The 19,879-nt window shown below is 44.1% G+C and overlaps 1 protein-coding gene across 1 annotated transcript in view; it reads right to left on the minus strand.

Annotated features, from left to right (window-relative positions):
- The window catches only part of TRAF3 (TNF receptor associated factor 3), a 95,677-nt gene extending 94,560 nt beyond the window's left edge, over nt 1-1,117 (minus strand). Inside the window, exon 1 of the mRNA XM_034993166.1 lies at nt 939-1,117. The gene's annotated coding sequence lies outside the window, so the exon portion shown is untranslated. The remainder of the gene's footprint in view (nt 1-938) is intronic.
- Between the last annotated feature and the right edge of the window lie 18,762 nt (nt 1,118-19,879).

Here is a 19,879-nt window from a genome sequence, read left to right on the forward strand (position 1 = left end):
TAATCTTAGTCCATCTGAACAACTTTGGATGAAGCCAATCAACAAATCAAGAGGTTTGAATGAAAGTCTTCATCACCTTTGCACTCTGAGACTAGGGTTCTGACTTCTGCAAAAAATAGTTCACATACCAATGGTTCCCTGTTGGTGAGGCTCAGAATCAGTACAGCGCCCCTCGTATGCTCAGAAGAGAACGAGTATGAGAGCGAGGAGACTCCAGGGAGAACCATGGGAACACAGTATTCAGCATCCTCCTCAACTAGCAGGCCACACCTTATTCCACCACAAGGTACAAAGTGTGTAACATATAGGACCTGATTCTCACAAAATGATCTAAGTGCATACGTACTGAAAAAAGACTCAAAAACTACTCACCTAAATGTTAACAGTGGGGGAATAACTGAAAAGTTTATTTTCTTTATCTTCACCCATTTTCCCTGGGTGTGTACACTTAGAAAGTTTGGATACTGTTATGCAGCTTTCTCCTGGGAGACCCCCTTTTGGAAACAAGTTACTGTAAAGTTCTGTCTTCAGAGACACTCTATCACTGGCAATCAGGGCATCTTTTCTACATTTCTATATTTCATCTCTCAAAGAATATAACCACACCTAGGTAGGCTGATTCTGAAAGAGTATACAGATTTTAAATTCTCTGTGAAGAAATTTAACAGCTGAAATACAATTATTGACTTCAGCAAGACTTTTTCTACCTTTTTAGAGATTCTCTCAAGTTCTTCAATTTACAGGATCATGGATCCTTCACAAATGTTTGCAGCTGCTCAGAAAACGTAAATAAAATGAGAAGCACATCAACCAATCTTTAGCCTTAAACTTTCTGGACCCATGTGCACAAGCACCAGAGTCAGGGGCCTGTTAAGTGATACAATCACTTCTAAAGAACAGATCAGGAGAGCATATCTCAGAAAAAATGGAATACTTACCTCAGCTTCTCACAATTATCTCTAATTATGACGTTGACATTCTCCTACTCAGAAGTTTTTGATGGTTCACGTCTCACTTGAGAACTGTTGTTACTTAAGAGGAGCTGTGATGGGACACTTGGGTGGCTCAGTCGGTTAGGCGTCTGCCTTCAGCTCAGGTCATGAACCCAGAGTCCTGGAACAGAGCCTACACATCGGGGTCCCTGCTCAATGCGGGGCCTGCTTCTCCCTGTCCCTCTGCCACTCCCCGTGCTTGTGCTCTCAAATAATTTTTTTTTTTAAAAAAGAGGAGCTGTGATTGTTTCCTCCCCTCCCCCAGTCCTCACATACTCAGCCCACTCTCAGCCCTCCCCACCCCATTGTAGTACTTTTGCCCCGCCTCATGTCTTTTCTCACTTTGGACCTCCCACAGCAACACCCCCACCCTCAACCTTGCTGCCCTGAAAATCAAAATGTTATTTTTATCCTATAAAATACCAGCTCAAATTTTAGTTTTTGTAAAGCACTTCCTGACCCCTTAAGCCAAGAGTCCGCCAACCTTCTTCTATAAAGGGCCAGATGGTCTGTTACATTTTCTTCTTTGCTTATTTTTACAACCCTTTAAAAACATAAAAAACATTCTTAGACCTGTAGTTTGCCAACCTCTGCTTTAAAAACCAGTACTCCCACATTGTGATCTGATGTCCCATTCTACGATGCTTCTGCCTCTACTTCTACCGTGATTACTATTAGTCTATCACACCTTCTGTCTCTTCCGTCTTATCTGACAGCTCATACTGTCACAAGCCTGCCCCTCCTCAGACTGCATGTTCTCTGCAGGCAAGAAAAAGCTATTCTATCCCATGTCACCTACTATATAATACTAATACACATAAAGTGCTTTGTCCATGAATCTTTTAAACTGATTGCCTTTAAGTACAGTGTGTTAAATTTTAAATTGCTTATTTAACCATTTTCTATCACAAGTAGCGAAGAATTTGGTTTTGGTAAAGCAGATTTCTGATGAGCTTCCTGAACACATGAAGACTGTCTGGAGTTAGATGGGTGAACCTCCTTGGTTTATTTTCGATTAGATGAACTTTTCAAGCCAAACTAAGGTTTCCCTTCAAAGACCTGTTCCTGTCCACACGGGTCTTTAAAATTCTACCATGTGAAAGATTTTATTATAGAACCTAAAAATAATCCTCACATGGTATAGATTCAGTTTCCAGGAGATACGTAAGCTTTAAAAAACCCAATCTTATCAGCAAGCTCAAAACAATCAAAATTGAGACTAGGACTCAAATTTTTCTAGAAACCTCAATCAGTTGTTAAGAGGATGTATTTTCCCTCTTTAGGAAAATGTATTTTCAGAATTTCCAGCTTATTACTTCTTGTAAAATAGCTCTATGTCTGGGATCCACCTGCTAGACAAATTCAGAAGTTTCTCTGTCACCAATCATCTTAAATAACTTCGTAGGCATTTCCTTCTCTCAGAGGCCACCTGGGAACCCCTCTAACTCCTGACTGGTATGGGCCTTCTTTCATACTCATTTTCTATGTGGAAACTTAAGAATTCTCCAGCATCAGCCTGTGGCAAATAAGGAACAAGGCCAAACAGATTCTTTGTGCCCACTTCCTACATCCTGCTCATCCAAAAAACTGAGCCAAATAAATGCACTATTATTCAATGATAAATACCTGGAGTATGTGTTCTTCTGTATCTAACAAAACTTTATCTCAGGCCTGTCTTAAGGACCAGCAGGGCAGAGAGGTGTACTACCCTAACTTCCTCGCACACCAGTATGCATTCTGGAGTAATTGTGCCAGACTGGGGCACTGGTTGTCCATTTCCTGTTCTGTAGTAAGAAAGACCTACTAACTCACCATGCTTTACTTTAAAAGCTTACTGACAAAATCAGTACATAACTATCTTTCTGTCCTCTGTGAAAACAGGGTGGAATATAAGCCAGCCGTAGGGATCAGAGAACTCCCAGGAGGTGTGGTCACTGCCCCCTCCACACACACGCGCGCGCGCGCACACGCGAGCACACACGCACACGCCCTACGGCCACCGCTATTTTAATACTCCAAAAGGTGAGGAAAAAATAACTGACAGAAAAATCCCCTATGCAAAAACCCCAACTCTGCGGGAAGGAGGGTGGGTCCCTGTGAATCACCCACTCCTCCTCCACGTGAAATGTAGCCAGGTGAGTGATTTCTCAACTAATGATGGCCAACATAAAAGGACTCAGCACGGCATGGACATCTGAGGGCGCCTGCAGGAAACAAAGCAACGGGAATCCAGAGTGGAGGGGCAGGAAGATAGGCTCCAGCCCCCCCCCCCGCCCCCCCCACCCCCCGAGGAAGAGGGATGAACACACAGGCAGGACAGGCCCTAGTCCAGAGGAGAATGGACACAACCTCTGGGCAGGCAGATTCTTTTTGGGAAGAAACGCACAGGGAGGCTAGATCACCTGGAGCTCAGTCAGAAGGGCTGCATAGGGCCTAGTGAGGAGGCTGTACAGGGCCTCGGGCTGTATTTTCTGAGTGCAGTGGGAAGCCACTGCAGTGAAGGGCGGGAGGCAACCTAAAAGACCTCGGTAGAAGCTATGTGGGGAAGGGCCTGGAGTAACTTGGGACAAGTGGAGAGACCAGTCAGGGGCCACCGGTACAGGCAAGAGGGCTGGACCTGACTGGGAACCAGGGAGGTGGGGAAAAAGCAGGACACAGGCCTGAGCCATAGACCGAAAGGGAAACAAGGAGAGGGATCAAGGAATGCTCCCCAGTGTTCTCATTTAAGCAACTGGATATGGGTAGCAAGGATCAAGAGTTCAGAGTTCACTGGGGACAGGTCGGGTGACGTCTAAGGGACAACAAGTACCTCAGTCGTGTCTGACCACTCTTACTCAGGGCTGAAAACGCCCCCTCCCGCAAGGCTCTCATCAGCAAGCTCCCCCAAGACCAGCTACTTCAAGTGGCTCACTCTCAACTCACCCCCTTCCCACCAACCCTGCTCTATTCTGGAACTAGCATCTGGACTTCCCTCTCTGTCCTCAAGCCCTGCTGTATCATACAGGCTTCATGATAATGGGAAGCTGCCTGCATTGTTTCTTGCTGTGTCCCTGGCACTTAGCAAGGTGTCTGGCACACACTGAGGACTCCGTCAATTGCTTTTATTTATTTATTTTTAAAGATTTTATTTATTTATTTGACAGACACAGCGAGAGAGACAGCACATGCAGGGGGAGTAGGGGAGAGAGAAGCAGGCTTCCCCGCTGAGCAGGGAGCCCAATGCGGGGCTCGATCCCAGGACCCCGGGATCATGACCTGAGCCGAAGGCAGACGCTTAACGACTGAGCCACCCAGGCGCCCCCGTCAATTGCTTTTAAATAAATACATGGGGCTAGAGCTCAAAGAGAGTTATGGGTTAAAAACAAGTCTGGGGAACTTGGGAACCACAGCTGGAAAATTCTTTTATTTTTCTAATGGTACCTTCTCAAAAATTCCCATCCTGCTAACCAAAGTTTCAGTGTAAATTATGGTATCTCAGGGAGTTTATCCAAACGGAGTGATGGACATCTGGGCTTCTGTTGAAGGCACTCTGATCTCCCAGTTCCCTCTGCTGACTTTAATACATACTTCTAGTAGAACTGCACTCTGTTAAAAAGATTTTTTTGACTCCTTAAGATCTCATGTAATGACTAAAGACTGAATTTTTGTAGAAAGCACCTCACCTTGCAAAAATATTAAATCTTAATAGTCATACATCTGGAAATCAGAACAGCTTTGACCATCTACACCAGGTTTCTCAACCACGGCACTATTGCCATATTGGGCCAGATAATTCTTTGTCGGGGGGGATGTCCTGAGCATTGTAAGACATTTACAGCATTCCCCCCTCTCCCCCCCCCCCCCCCACCAAGTTTCTAGACATTGCCAAATGCCCCCCGGGAGAAAAAAAATGCCCCCCCCCCCCCCCCCGGAGAACAATTATCTAGAGACCAAGTGGTCTTTTCCTATTATTAACACAACCAAGGAAACAGGGATCAAATTCTAAGTTTGAAATGCTCACTTAAAAACAACTGGCCCAAATTACATCCTCTAGTGAAACCGAAAGCAAAACAGGTACTTAACACACACACACACAAACCATCCTGGTAGGGTTTTGAACCATAACATCAAGAAATGCTAACATTTCCTTTGGAGAGAGTCTGTCTAAATGTGAGAATCGTTGGAAGGGCTGCCTCACACTCCGGGTGAGGGAACTCATTACCAAGCCTCTCCACCTCTACAGGATGGAGATCCTGCAAGTAAAATGCCTGTACTGACCAAAGCCCTTTCAGACACACAGGAAAACACAGCCTTGTAGAGCTGTTCTTACACGGGTAAGACTGGGTAGAATCACGGAGGCGGCTGCATGCCAGCAGCTCCCCTGTACCACCTCCTCAGCCCTCCCTGCTCCTCAGGCCGGGGAGAGGCCCACAGAAAGCTCCGGGCAGCGCAGTTAGGGCTGCAGGCCCCGAGCCTGTTCGGAGGTGCCGGCTTCAAGGACCGAGAGCCAGTTAGTTAACAGTCAGTTACTTGGGCATATTCTCTTCTCCTACCGTTGTTTTTATGCACACTGCTCTCTACAAACAAGTTAGTGAGTCTTACACGCTTGAAATCACTTAAGACATTTGTAGTATCAGATTCCCACATCAGTTTACCACAGAGTTTCTGAGGTCGTGACTTTTCTCTCCCCGTCCCAGAGCATTCGAACCCAGAGCAAGCATCCGGTCTCAGTTTCCAAATGCCCCTCGATGGGACCGATGATGATGGAATCCAGATCAAAATTTTTGATAACAGGATCAACACTAGTTGCCAATTACCTAAATTATCTAAACCAAAACGCACCAAATGTACATGTGGTGCAAATACACCCTTACCGGTCAAAAAAAGCCCTGAGGACAAGTAGCTAAGGGCTTCAAGATGTGTCAGGCTCGATACAGATTCGGCTCTGCCCACAGAAGGTCAAAACCTCTTCTCGTGCTTCTCAGAGCGCAGCGGCTTGCAGGGGCACATGATCTCGGCCCGAAGGTCAGTTTTGATAAGCAGAAAGATTTTTAGAGGTTTGTAACATAAAACACATATTATACAACAAAATGTAAACTTCATACTAATTTCAGACAAAACAGACCACAAAAACCATGTGTTAAGAACAGGCTGCCTCCGAATGCTGTGCCCTCCGCCCTGCGAAGGGGTACCCGTCACGCGTCCACTGTTGTGTCGCTAGGGGGCCTCCCAGGGGGAAGTTCGGGACTGCTGATAACTGTCCACTACTGCGCCCCAAGAGTATCAGAGAACCCAGGAGTCTAAGTCTCCACAGAGAAAAATAAGTAAAGGGGGAGGGAGCTATTTATAAAGGTACAGAAGTAAAAATGTCTCTGAATTTTTAGCCAACTTCAGAGGGTCACCTCCTCCAAATCAAGAGCTCCATCTGTGCATGTTTCTGTGATACACACAGTGGTCATCGCACACAGAAATGTCACAAGAGAGGCGGAGCGAGGTCAGAGACTGCCCAGAGCCACCATGCAGTGAGAGGTCCACACCCTCAGCCACCACACCCCACCCCGAGGCTGCACCACGGGGTGAAAGGCTGAGCACTAACATTCTAAGAGCCTATCATTCTAAAGATTTTATTTATTTATTTGAGACAGAGAGAATGAGAGAGAGCACATGAGAGGGGGGAGGGTCAGAGGGAGAAGCAGGCTCCCCGCCGAGCAGGGAGCCCGATGCGGGACTCGATCCGGGACTCCAGGATCATGACCCGAGCCGAAGGCAGTCGCTCAACCAACTGAGCCACCCAGGCGCCCGAGCCTATCATTCTAAAGCAAAGGGTCCTTCAAGCTCACAAGAATTCCACCTCTTCTTTTTTTTTTTTTTTTTTTAAAGATTTTATTTATTTATTTGTCAGAGAGCAAGAGAGAGAGAGGGAACACAAGCAGGGGGAGTGGGAGAGGGAGAAGCAGGCTCCCCGCCGAGCAGGGAGCCCGATGTGGGGCTCGATCCCAGGACCCTGGGATCATGACCTGAGCCGAAGGCAGACGTTTAACGACTGAGCCACCCAAGCGCCCCGAATTCCACCTCTTCTATGAAAGCTTGCCAGGAGGCCAGGCCTCTTGGCCTGAAAAGTTATTCAATAGATTCTTTTTAAAAAACCGTCCACATTTTCTCTTTCTAGGACTAATTTCTAAGCTGTTGGTCAGCAGGGACCATGTCATATACACATTGCCATGACATCCAGCCCAGATATGTGCACAGAGTGGATGACGGATACCCAGTTGCAGATTCACTTTACTTACAATTTATGGAAAATACTGAATTATCTGAAGAATAAAGTCTGGTATGCCAAATATAAAGGTACTGGGAAATCAAAGAAACCAGATGGGGAAAGTATAAACACACAAATGGAGGAATTAAAGGACCATTAATAGCCGCATTTGTTGGATGCCTATTAACTGCCAGGAGTTTTATATACATACTGACATGTAAATTTGATATATACTCACTCCCTACAGCCACCTATCAGCTGAATCTCCTCAGCTCCACAATCTCTTACCCAAACCAAACCCAGATATGTTTCAGAGTTTAGAATTCTTTTTTGGGTTTTAGAAAGGAAATACTGTGTGTGTATATCTTAATATAACGCCACCAGTGAAGTCCGGGACAGCGTCCACAAGAAAACACATTTATTAACAGTCTGCAGTAAAATACAGGAATATTCATACTAAGTGGAATAGAGATTATATATAACATCACACCACTTCAGCTCAGGTTTTGGCACCAAATATATGACAGTATCATTCCATTTCAGAGGCTCTGGGGCTTCACAATTGTGGCTGGGGAACTGGGTCCCTGCTTTACTGTCCTTATTTTACTGCAGGGACCTGAGGCTCAGGAAGGTCAAGTAACTTGCTTAAGTTGACTCAAACTGAGGAGGAGAGGCAGGGTTTGGCCCTGCTTCTCTTGCCCAAAGCCTGTATGGGGCTTCATACCCGTGAGCATGCCCATCAGGAAACCCTGAAAACTCAGACTGGGAACCAGCAGGTCCAAGGCACCTGGAAAGGTGCTGCTGATGGGATCATCCCCTGTGGGAGGAAAAAGTGTGCTCCTTCCACTAAACCACAGGCTCTCAGGCCTGGCTCAGTGTCAGCATCCCTCGGGACTCTTCAAAGATAGCCATTAAAGGGGCGCCTGGGTGGCTCAGTCGTTAAGCGTCTGCCTTCGGCTCAGGTCATGATCCCGGGGTCCTGGGATTGAGCCCCGCATCGGGCTCCTTGCTCTACGGGAAGCCTGCTTCTCCCTCTCCCACTCCCCTGCTTGTGTTCCCTCTCTCGCTGTGTCTCTCTCTGTCAAATAAATAAATAAAATCTTAAAAAAAAAAAAAAAAAGATAGCCATTAAATCAGATTTCTGGGGTCTTAACTGATTGAAATCATCTGAAGTGGGGCCCCCAGCTTTTGTGGTTCTAATAATTCTAATGTGCAGCCAGGATTCAGAATCACTGACATGAGGGGCACCTGGGTGGCTCAGTTGGTTAGACATCTGCCTTCGGCTCAGGTCATGATCCCAGGGCCTGGGGATCGAGCCCCGCATCAGGCTCCTTGCTCAGGAGGGAGCCTGCTTCTCCCTCTGCCTGCCGCTCCCCCTGCTTGTGCTCTCTCTCTCCGTGTCAAATAAATAAAATCTTTAAAAAAAAAAAAAAAAAAAAAAGAATCACTGACATGGAAACCATTAGGAGAAAAGAAATCACTGATAAAGTAAGACTCTTGAGAAGGCATCCGCAAGCCCGGTCAGGACTTCCACTAGAGTCTCTGTATTCTATCAAAGGTGTCTGGGAGGCTTCCAGTCCTGACCAGGAACTGTTACTAAATTCCCTAGGGACAGAATACCCCAGCTATCCCAGGCTCTGCGGGTTATAAGCATTTTCTCCTCCCCTGAAACCACTGAAATCCTAGACATACCACACTAAAGGCAAAGTCCTACAGGACAACCACACGTAAGTGCAAAACTAGGAGGTACTGCTGCCTACCAGCTGACAGAAACAAATATTTAGTAGAAGACTACGCAAAAAGAAGTTCTAACCCTTATGCTGTAGGTACACTATGGTATCAATTCGTGAATGGAGTAGAATCTGCACACACAAATCAAGTTGTGGATTTTAAATTATGCTCACTGAATCCTAAGATTGAAAGGGACATTAGTGGTCATGCAGCCTGCTCCCCCCACAGATGTCTGCCAGCTTCCACTGGACACACCCATCCAAAGAAGACAGAATAGGCCTTCCACAATGCAAATCTGCCCCTTAATGCCACCTGAACTCAAATTTTGCTTCCAAAATTCTGAATTAGCCAACATCTTCCACACCCAGTCTTGGGTCATATCTGGTATGACCCGTATGCACTCCAGCCCAGCAAATCCCTAACGTCAGTTCTCTGGAGAGGCTTGTTTGGTAAAATTCCTCATGGAAACCGAAGAGTCCTATTCTGACCTGTGTGTTAGCTTGCTAACTCACTCATCCTGTAACCTGCACCACCCCCTGCTTTTTAGGCCATGCAGAGATCCTCAGGGTCACCTCCTCAGTTTCCAAGGTGGGTGGCCACCACCAAATTTCAACAGGCCAGATGGCAGTCGCCTAGAGACTTGAGGCCACAACCCCCACCCAGAAGAGGCAGGACCTCCACCCCAAAGGGTCGACAAAGCAGGGAATCAAACCAAAGAGGTTCTTCTCAAGCCTTAAGATCTAATGGAACTTGCCTGGCTAAGTGTCGACGTGCTTGGGACCTGCCTTCTTTCCTATTTTCTCCCTTTCAAAATGGGAACAGCTATTCTATGCCTGCCCCATTACATTTTCGAAGCTCCTAACTTACATGGTTTCATAGGTTCACAGTTGGGAGAGGAATTCAGCCTCAAGATGAATTCATACCTCGAGGCTCACCCACATCTGATTTAGATATTTAGATGAGACTGCGGACTTTATAGGTTATATTAAGATTATGGGGCTGCTGGGATGGAATGAATGTATTTTGTATGTGAGATGGACATGAATTTGGGGGGTCGAGGGCAGAATACTATGTATGGTCTGAATTATGGCCCTCAAAATTTATCTAGTGGCACTCTAACTCCTACTGTGATGTGTCTGGAGATGGGCCTTTGGCAGGTAATTAAGGGCCAACAGAAGAAAGCTTGCTTCCTGTCTCTCACTCCCCACCATGTGAGGATACAGTTAAAAGGAGGCCATCTGCAAGCCAGGAAGAGAGCCCTCAACCGGAAACTGACCTGGCTGGCACCTCAATCTTGGCCCTTAAGCCAACTACCATGAAAGCAGACAGGGGCTTTAAAGGTTAAACAATTTGCCCAGGGTCACAAAGACTGGTGGGGCCTAGCTTGTGGGGCCCGACTCCTACTTAAATCTTTTGTCCCCCCCACCGCAGGGAGGCCACCAGCTCCTTTACTCAACCTCTCCAGCACCAACAAATATTCTTCCATGCTTTCCACCATTCTATATATTTTAGAAACTTTTACACTTGTAGTGTTACACTTAGAAGAACAGAATGTCAAAGTTTGGGGCACCTGGGTGGCTCAGTCGGTTAAGCATCTGTCTTCGACTCAGGTCATGATCCCAGGGCCCTGGGATGGAGCCCTGTGTCAGGCTCTCTGCTCAGTGGGGGGAGCCTGCTTCTCCCTCTCACTCTCCCTTTGTGCTCACTTTCTCTCTCTCAAATAAGTAAATAAAATCTTAAAAAAAAAAAACAATGTCAAAGCTTTAAGAGCCTTTTTTCATATGCAGAATTGGGACCTCAATGAAGATGCCTCACAGACAATTGGTTCAGGTTAAACTATACCTTATATATTCCACTCCAAGCAAAAGTGACTAAAATCTGATGCAGTTCCCAAGAACCCTAAGACAAAATGAAAAGCAAGGGTAACTATCTTAATTTATCTTAACACAAGTAAACACCCTGTTTATATGAACCAGAGCAGAGAGAAGACAGGCAACATTATCAACTGTGTGAAATGCCGCTGCCCTCCTGGCCCCATCCTCCCTGTCTGGGTTACCACCCTCCCCAATCCTCCAGTTTCATTACCCTTCCTCAGCCCCGATGCTGGTCACCTCCAGGCCACAGTCACCACATTATGGTGTAGAGAATCTTGAAGGTGATGGTGAGTGAAAAAGGCAAGTGCTATCAAAAGAAGCATCCCCAAAGACATGCAGAGAGCAAGTATTTTCTCCTGATGCTATGTCAAAGGTCAGCACACTTTTGGAATTCCTAAAAGGGCAGAATGAGAAATGGGCATGTGTGTGCATGAAACGTCACTGCTATAAAAGTCCTCAGACCATCTAGACCACAGGCCCTTGACCTCAGGCATGACAGAAGAGGATTCAGGAACTCCCAGGACTCCCTGAAATTTCGTGCACTAGTCAGGCACTCTGGTGTATCACCCAATTAAAGAGGTTGTTTCTCTTCATTCATGCCTACTTTGAACAGGTGGTTAGATGCCCAGAAGTGATGGGTATTTGGAAACAAAGGCACAGTATGCATGGGAAACAGGACCGGGCAGCTCACATGGTGGCTGGCCTCCTGGCCAGGGATGCAGTAATGGCCGTGCTCTATCTGGCAGGGCTCCCTGTGCAGCTGCAAGCAAAGGGCCCACAGGGAACACAGACACAGCTCTTCCCCTCTCCACCCTCATCAGTCCCCATACAGATGCAGATTTCTTCTTTCGTTATTTAAATCTACTCTCTCACTCCTCTATGACCTCATCACATTTGCTTGCTCAAATAGTGTTGCAACAATCCGCTGAGAAAGGCTGAGAAAGCAGGGTTTACAGAAAATGCGACTTCCATGTTACAACTAATGTGTACACACCTCTTCACAAGCTGTCAAATTATCCCACACTTTTCTACATAAACAGCCATAACTTAATTCTAATAAGTCTCTCGGGGATTTACTAGAATGATAGGGTGAACACAGGAAATTTAGGATATGTAGGCTTACTAATTTTTTCTCAATGGAGCTTTTTTTAAGAACAGAAAGAAATACAAACTTCAATTCCACAATACTCTTCAAAATGAAAGTGAATTTTCAAATAATTTTTTTAAATGAACTAATAGGAGGGGCGCTTGGGTGGCTGAGTCAGTTAAGTGTCAGACTCTTGATCTCAGCTCAAGTCTTAATCTCAGGGTCATGAGATCAATCTCCACCTTGGGCTCCACGCTGGGCATGAAGCCTATTCAAAATTTAAAAAGAATTAAATAAAAAATAAATGAACTAACAGGAAGGGAAAATTTACAGACCCAAAGTTGTACTTGAAAAACTCCTGACAAACATATGATCAAGGATGCCTGCTGATTAAGTAGAAAAAACCTACATTTTATTACCATTTTATGAATGGGTGTATTCCAAAATTTTATTCATGAATTCTTGGTTGAGAACACAGAATGCATTTTCTCACAGAAAACAGATAACACACAACAGTTGGGGTTTCCATTTTAGCCCACAAAAGCCTGTCTTACAAAGTATATACAACCCACACTGCTGATAGCACTAGAACCGAACCACTACACATACAGTGGGTTAACGAGGGCCACAAATTCCTTGACACTCCTTTCAATAAGAGCTAGGCAATGTGTCCCCTCTCCCTATTTAAACCGGGAGTACCTTGCGGGTTCTTCGACCAATAGAACAGAGCAGGGATAATGGTGCACCAATGCGTCAGCCTCTGCTTCCTCTCCCAGAAAACTCACTGTAGGAGTCCTAGGCTGCCAGGTAAGAAGTCCACCCACCCTGGCAGAGAGGCCATCTGCAGAGGCCCTGACAGTACCTGGAAAGGGAAGAACCACTAAGCCAGGCCTTCCAACCATCCAGCCATGTTGGACTCCAGGCCAGATGCCAGATAAACACCAGTGAGTGACCTAGGTTAATGCCACACAGAGCAGAAGAATCACCCAGCTGAACCCTGCCTGATCAACTCACAGGACCATGAGATCTAAAAATAGATTACTGCTGTTTTAGGTCACTGATGCTTAGGACAGTTTGTTACTCAGCAGTCATTATCTGGGACAATCTGTAGCTTTTTCAGAAAATGACAAGCATATCTCTCTCCTGTCCTGGCAACAGGAATAGTGTCCCCTCCTCCCTTCTCCACTGGTGGACCAGAGTTATGGTGGTCATGTCAGCCAGGATTTTCCCAGTGATAGGCCATGAAGGGCAGCCTTGTGTTGGGAAGCGGGGAGGTATGTGCCATGATCATCATCATCCTGTCTGCTTCAAAACCCTTCTTGAATTTTCTACACACTACTGAGGACAGGAAAGTTTTCAAAATTCTGAAGAAATAGGATGTCCAATCAAAATGCAGTTGGTATCCTGATACAAAAGCCAGACAAAGATACCACAAGAAAACTAAAAACCCATATCCCTTATGAACTTGGATGTAAAAATCTCAACAAAATATTAGCAAATCAAATCCAACAAGACAGTAAAAGGATGATACACCCCGGCAAAGTGAGATTTATCCCAGGAGAGCAAGTGTGGTTCAACATACCAAAATCAATTAACGTAAATACACCACACTGATAGAATAAGGGGGGAAAAAACCACATGATCATATCAATAGACACACAGAAAGCATGTGACAAAAACGCAACATCCTTTCATGATAAAACACTCAGCCAAGTAGGAACTGAAGGGAACTTCCTTAACATGATAAAGGGCATCTATTAAAAAACAAAACAAAACAAACAACCCACACCTAAGTTCATAATCAATGGTGAAAGACTGAAAACCTTCCCCTAAGACCAGGAACAAGATAGGGATGTCTGCTTTCACTTCTGCTATTCAACACTATAGAAGTGGTAGCTAGAGCAATTAGGCAAGAAAAAGAAAAAAAAAAAAAGGTATCCAAATTGGAAAGAAAGAGATAAACTATCCCTATTTGCATATGACATGAATCTATATATAGAAAATCCCATAAACCCCAGAAAACTACTAGAGGGGGCGCCTGGGGGGCTCAGTCATTAAGCATCTGCCTTTGGCTCAAGTTATGATCCCAGGGTCCTGGGATTGAGCCCCACATTGGGTGGGCTCCCTGCTCAGCGGGAAGCCTGCTTCTCCCTCTCCCTCTCCCCCTGCTTGTGTTCCCTCTCTTGCTGTGTCTCTGTCAAATAAATAAATAAAATCTTAAAAAAAAAGAAAAGAAAAGAAAACTACTAGAGGTAATAACCAAATTCAGCAAAGTCTGGGTGTATGATCACCACACAAAAATCAGTTGTGTTTTTATACACTAGCAATGAATAATCTGAAAGAAAATTAAGGAAACAATTCCATGTAAAAAACATCCAAAAGAACAAAATATCTAGGAATAAATTTAACCAAGGAGGTAAAAGATTCGTACGCTGACACTACAAAATCTTGCTAAAAGAAATTAAAGATGTAAATAAGTGAAAAGACACCCCACAATCATGGATCTGAAGACTTAGTATTGTTACAATGGCAACTCCCCAAAGCAGATTCAATGCAATCCTGATCAAAATTCCAATGACCTTTTCTTGCAGAAAGAGAAAAACTGATCCTCAAATTAATATGAAGCCGCAAGAGGTCCCAAGTAGTCAAAGCAATACTGAAAAAGAAAAATAGAGTTGAAAGACTCATACTTCTCTTACTACCTCAAAACTTTCTACAAAGCTACAGTAATTAAAACACTGGCATAAGAACAGACATACAGACCAAGAGAACAGAACTGAGAGTCCAAAAAATAAATTCAAACATCCATGGCCAACTGATTTCCAACAAGGGTGCCAAGACCATCCAATGGAGAAAGAATAGTCCAACACACGGTGCTGGGACAAGTGTATAACCACATACAAAAGAATGAAGTGGGGGCGCCTGAGTGGCTTAGCTGGTTAAGCGACTGCCTTCGGCTCAGGTCATGATCCTGGAGTCCCGGGATCGAGTCCCACGTCGGGCTCCCTGCTCGGCGGGGAGTCTGCCTCTCTCTCTGACCCTCCCCCCCCTCATGCTCTCTATCTCATTCTCTCTCTCATATAAATAAATAAAATCTTAAAAAAAAAAAAAAGAATGAAGTGGGACTCCTAGCTCACTCCATATATAAAAATTAACTCAAAATGGATCAAAGACCTAAATATAAAACTATAAAATATAGAGATAAATCTTCATGACCTCAGATTTGGCAACAGATTCTCAGATTTGATACCAAAAGCACAAGCAACAAAAAGAAAAAAAATAAATTGGCCCTTATCAGAATTAAGAACTTCTGTGCATTAAAGGGCATTTATTAAGCATGTGAAAAAAACACCTACAGAATGGAAGAAAATATTTGTCAACCACATACTTAATTAGGGTTTAATATTTAAAATATATAAAGAACTCTTACAACCCAACAACAAAAAGATAAACAACCCAACTAAAACATGGGCAGAGGGCGCCTGGGTGGCTCAGTTGGTTAAGCGACTGCCTTCGGCTCAGGTCATGATCCTGGAGTCCCGGGATCGAGTCCCGCATCGGGCTCCCTGCTCGGCGGGGAGTCTGCTTCTCCCTCTGACCTTCCCCCTTCTCATGCTCTCTCTATCTCATTCTCTCTCTCAAATAAATAAATAAAATCTTTAAAAAATAAATTAATTAAAAAAAATAAATAAAACATGGGCAGAGGGTTTGAATGGATATCACTCCAAAAAAAGACCTACAATTCAAAGATGTTCAATATCACTGGTCATTAAGGAAATACAAAATTATAATGAAAATACCACTTTACATCCACCAGAATAGCTTATGTACATATATACATACATACATGTTGGCGAAGATGTACAGAAATTGGAACCTAGTACATTGCTTGTAGAAATAAGTTAAACACAGAATTATTGTATGACCCAGCAATTCCATTTCCTAGGTATTTCACACAAGAGAAATGAAAACACATTGTCTACACAGAAACTTGCATGCATTGTTCATAATAGCCAAAAGGGGAAAACAATCTAAACGTTCATCAGTGGATGAATGGATAATTTGTGGTATACACACACACAATGGAATATTATCCAGCCATAAAAAGGAACAAAATACTTATACACGCTACAATGTAGCTGTACCTCAAAAACATTACACTAAGTGAAAGAAGCGAGACATAAAAGGTCACACACTGTATGATCCCTTTTATATGAAATGTCCAGAGAAGGCAAATCCTTAGACAGAAAGCAGATTAGAGGTTCCCAGGGGTCGGGAGGAAGAGAGAATGGGGAATGATTACTTAATGGGTATAAGATTATTTAATGGGGTGATGAAAAAGTTTTGAAACTAGACAAAGCTGGTGGTTGCACAACACTGTGAATATGCTAAGTACTACTGAACTGCACACTTAAAATGGTTAATTGCATGTTCTGTGAATTTTGCCTCAATAAAAGAAAATGTGGTTAGACTATAATATATTGATTCATCCATACGAATACTTGAGTACCTACCACACACCAGGCACTTCTCTAGTATATGGCTTAAGATGATGAACAAAAATTTTCTGCTACGAATTTAAAAAGCAAGGTAAGAGACTAGAGTTACAGCATGGAGTATTTTAATTAGGGTGTTCAGGGACGACCTCCTGGAAGAAGTGACATTTGAACAGAGACTGGAATGAATTGAAGAATGTTATTCTGCTGAATAATAAAAGAAAATAACGTACTAAAATTAAATATAAATTTTATCAAAAATGGGCGCCTGGGTGGCTCAGTTGGTTAAGTGACTGCCTTCGGCTCAGGTCATGATCCTGGAGTCCCGGGATCGAGTCCCGCATCGGGCTCCCTGCTCAGCAGGGAGTCTGCTTCTCCCTCTCCCGCTCCCCTCTCTTGTGCTCTCTCTCTCTCAAATAAATAAATAAAATCTTAAAAAAAAAAAATTTTATCAAAAATCATCACATGCAAAAATTCCTTTTCTAAAAATCATTTTACTCTTTATTACGAATAATTTCTTTATAGTCCAATAATATGCTGCTTCTACACTTACCTTGTAGCTTTCAGGGCCAAGCCATACTCTAAGAGAGCCTGTCATTCACCTTGCTAGCAAGGCATATTTTCCCTTTAGGAAATCACTCAGGAAAGGAAAGAGAGGAATTACCACTTATGATATGATAGGTTCTCACATTCACTCATATTCTCACTTTTATTCCTCAAAACTACCTTTTCATCAATGAGAAAATTGAGGTTCAGAAAGGGTAAGTAACTTACCACCATAGTTAGCTAAAGGAAGGACCAGAATTCAAATCGGGTCTGATTTCAAACCCATACTCCTTCCATACATAAATTCGTCTCATTTTTACAGAGCACATCTTAGGCTAGACTGAAAATATGATGAAGTGACCCTGTCCTTGAGAAGCTAGTCATCTCAACACTAGAGACCCATCCAAGATGCACCAGAACATTCCTCAATCTGAAGAAGGCAGAGCAGGCTCCAGAAACATGAGGTCTTTGCTATCCAGTGCTGTGGCATGCACCCAAAAAGCCCAACTAGTGTTAAGAACTATGGAATCTACCCTCTACCACGCCAGAAACATAACCTCGTGGCCTCGGCGTCCAGCTGCGTGCCAGTATGCACAACCCTTCCTGGTGCTACCAAGGCCTATGCAACCAGCCTCCTCGCCCCAATCCAGCCATCACTGACCCCTCCTGGTTCTGTGTTCAAAACTGTACAGCCGTTCTAGCAGAAGAGCCACAAAAAATCTTCTCCAAAATAGTCAACAACATCATTTTCTTGCTAAATCTGGAGAAGGCTTCCTTGCCTTTATCTTATACTCCCGTAAGTAATCTGTAGTTATAATTACATTCCAGATGAATGGGTAGAAGTTTGACTGCACTGGGCTGCAATCATTACACTCTCTACAGAGTGCCCAGGCCTCGGGGACTTGTTCACCACTAACAAGCTAATGTTTGTAAAACTCTATAAAGACATAATGACTAAATACTATCATTATTACTAGACTACCAGTTTAAATGTAAATTAAGAGAGGGAAAGGGGAAAGAAAACACATTAGTAAGTCCGGTTTGGGACTGCTACTCAGCAAGATGTAAGCAACATTTGAGCCACAAGGGTAAAGAACGTCTTAACCGAATTTGTTAAAGGATACTGAATGCAATACTGCTGCTATAAGAAGATAACTCAAAAGAGAAAGAAGGAATGGAGGGAAGACCGGCTAGAAAAATAAGTCAATACAGGCAAAGCAGATGTTAAAGGAAAGGAAAGGCCGCATATGAAAAACATATGCTGGAAAAATATACAATTTCTTTAAAAAGCACTGCATAGCAGCAAAACTAAAACACTAGAATCTGGAAGCAAAACTAAAAAGTCTAGAATGCGAACAAAATCCAAAACTGGATTATAATTCGGCTTAAACTGACCACACGGCACAGTAATGAAAACACAAACTCTATGGAGTCTATTGCTCTTCGTTATTCTCATCTGTAAAATGGGAATGATTCTTACTTCAAAAGTTAGGCTGGCACAGAGGTGGCCCCCAAAGGCAGCCAGTTCCCAGTTCCTGAGCCTTCTCCCTGAAACACAGCCGTGGGGAACAGCTTCAGACTCATGGGCCCTCTGACATGCAGCTCTGCCAGCGAATGCTCTTCCTCTTCTGCAAGCTTGCTCATGCTTGTTCTCCCCGGAAAACACCTCCTAACCCCCCAGTCATTACACATTACATGGCACCCCACGCTCCCTCAGCAGCTCACAGCATCTACCACACTGTGCCATAACCCACAGGCTCTTCTGGCTCACCACCTTACAGAAGCTCCTTGAGGATGGCCATCATACAGCATCTTACTTGACTATTTAGCTTTGACATCTGGCATAGCTCCTAAGCTCTCAAATGTGTGCTGATCAAATAACTGTCAATTCTCCTAAGTTGGAACAGAGGCCAAGCAGGTTCCCTGGGGCAAATCTTGACAAGTGAAGAATGTAAAGAAAAAACTCTAGTCTGGGTCAACAGTCCATGCTTTGCCATTACCTGACTTGGGACAGTTACTAACCCAAACACTCCAAGCCTCCCATATAAAAAGAGGGAATTTGACTAGAAAGTCTCCACAGTCCTTACCATAGGCAAAGACATATCATGCAGTCAAATGCTCTACCACTGAGCTATACCCCCGGCAAAGACATATTATGTTCATATTTTAAGATCTTAACATTCTTATTCTACTACATCTTGACTAGCTATTGTATTAGTAGTTATTGTTATGAAAATTAACATCAGGGGCACCTGGGTGGCTCATTCCACTGACTCTTGATTTCACCTCAGTTCATGATCTCAGGGTGGTGAGATCGAGCTCTGCATCAGGCTTGGCATTGGGCATGGAGCCTGCTCAAGATTCTCTCTCTCTTTCCCTCCCCCTCTCCCTCTCTTAGAAAAAAAAAAAAAAATTAACATCAGTAGAATGCTTTATTGTCCATTTCACTCATAACAAGCATGTGATGTGCATGGTGCTTTCTACCCCATTTTAAAGATGGGGAAACCTATTCAGAGAGAACCAAGAGCCTGCCCAAGTACAGAGGGCAGGACTGGCATTCAGATCCTCCCCTTCTCAAGCTGGGGAATGGACAGCTCCAGGGACACATGGTAGGATGCCAGGGAGGCCTCGGGAATCCTAGGGAAGCCAAGGACAAACGAAATGCATCTTTTGGAGAATTAACTATACTCAAAAATTTGGGAGACAAAGTGTGTTATGGGACGCCTGGGTGCCTCAGTCTGTTAAGCGTCTGCCTTCAGCTCAGGTCATGATCCCAGGGTCCTGGGATCGAGTCCCGCATCGGGCTCCCTGCTCCGCGGGGAGCCTGCTTCTCCCTCTGCCTCTGCTTCTCTATCTCTCATGAATAAATAAATAAAATCTTAAAAAAAAAAAAAAGTGTGTTTATATTTTTAAAA

This window comes from Mirounga leonina, unplaced genomic scaffold (assembly GCF_011800145.1).
Source record: "Mirounga leonina isolate KUSES-001 unplaced genomic scaffold, KU_Mleo_1.0 Mir_82, whole genome shotgun sequence".
In the NCBI taxonomy this organism is placed as follows: Eukaryota; Metazoa; Chordata; class Mammalia; order Carnivora; family Phocidae; genus Mirounga; species Mirounga leonina.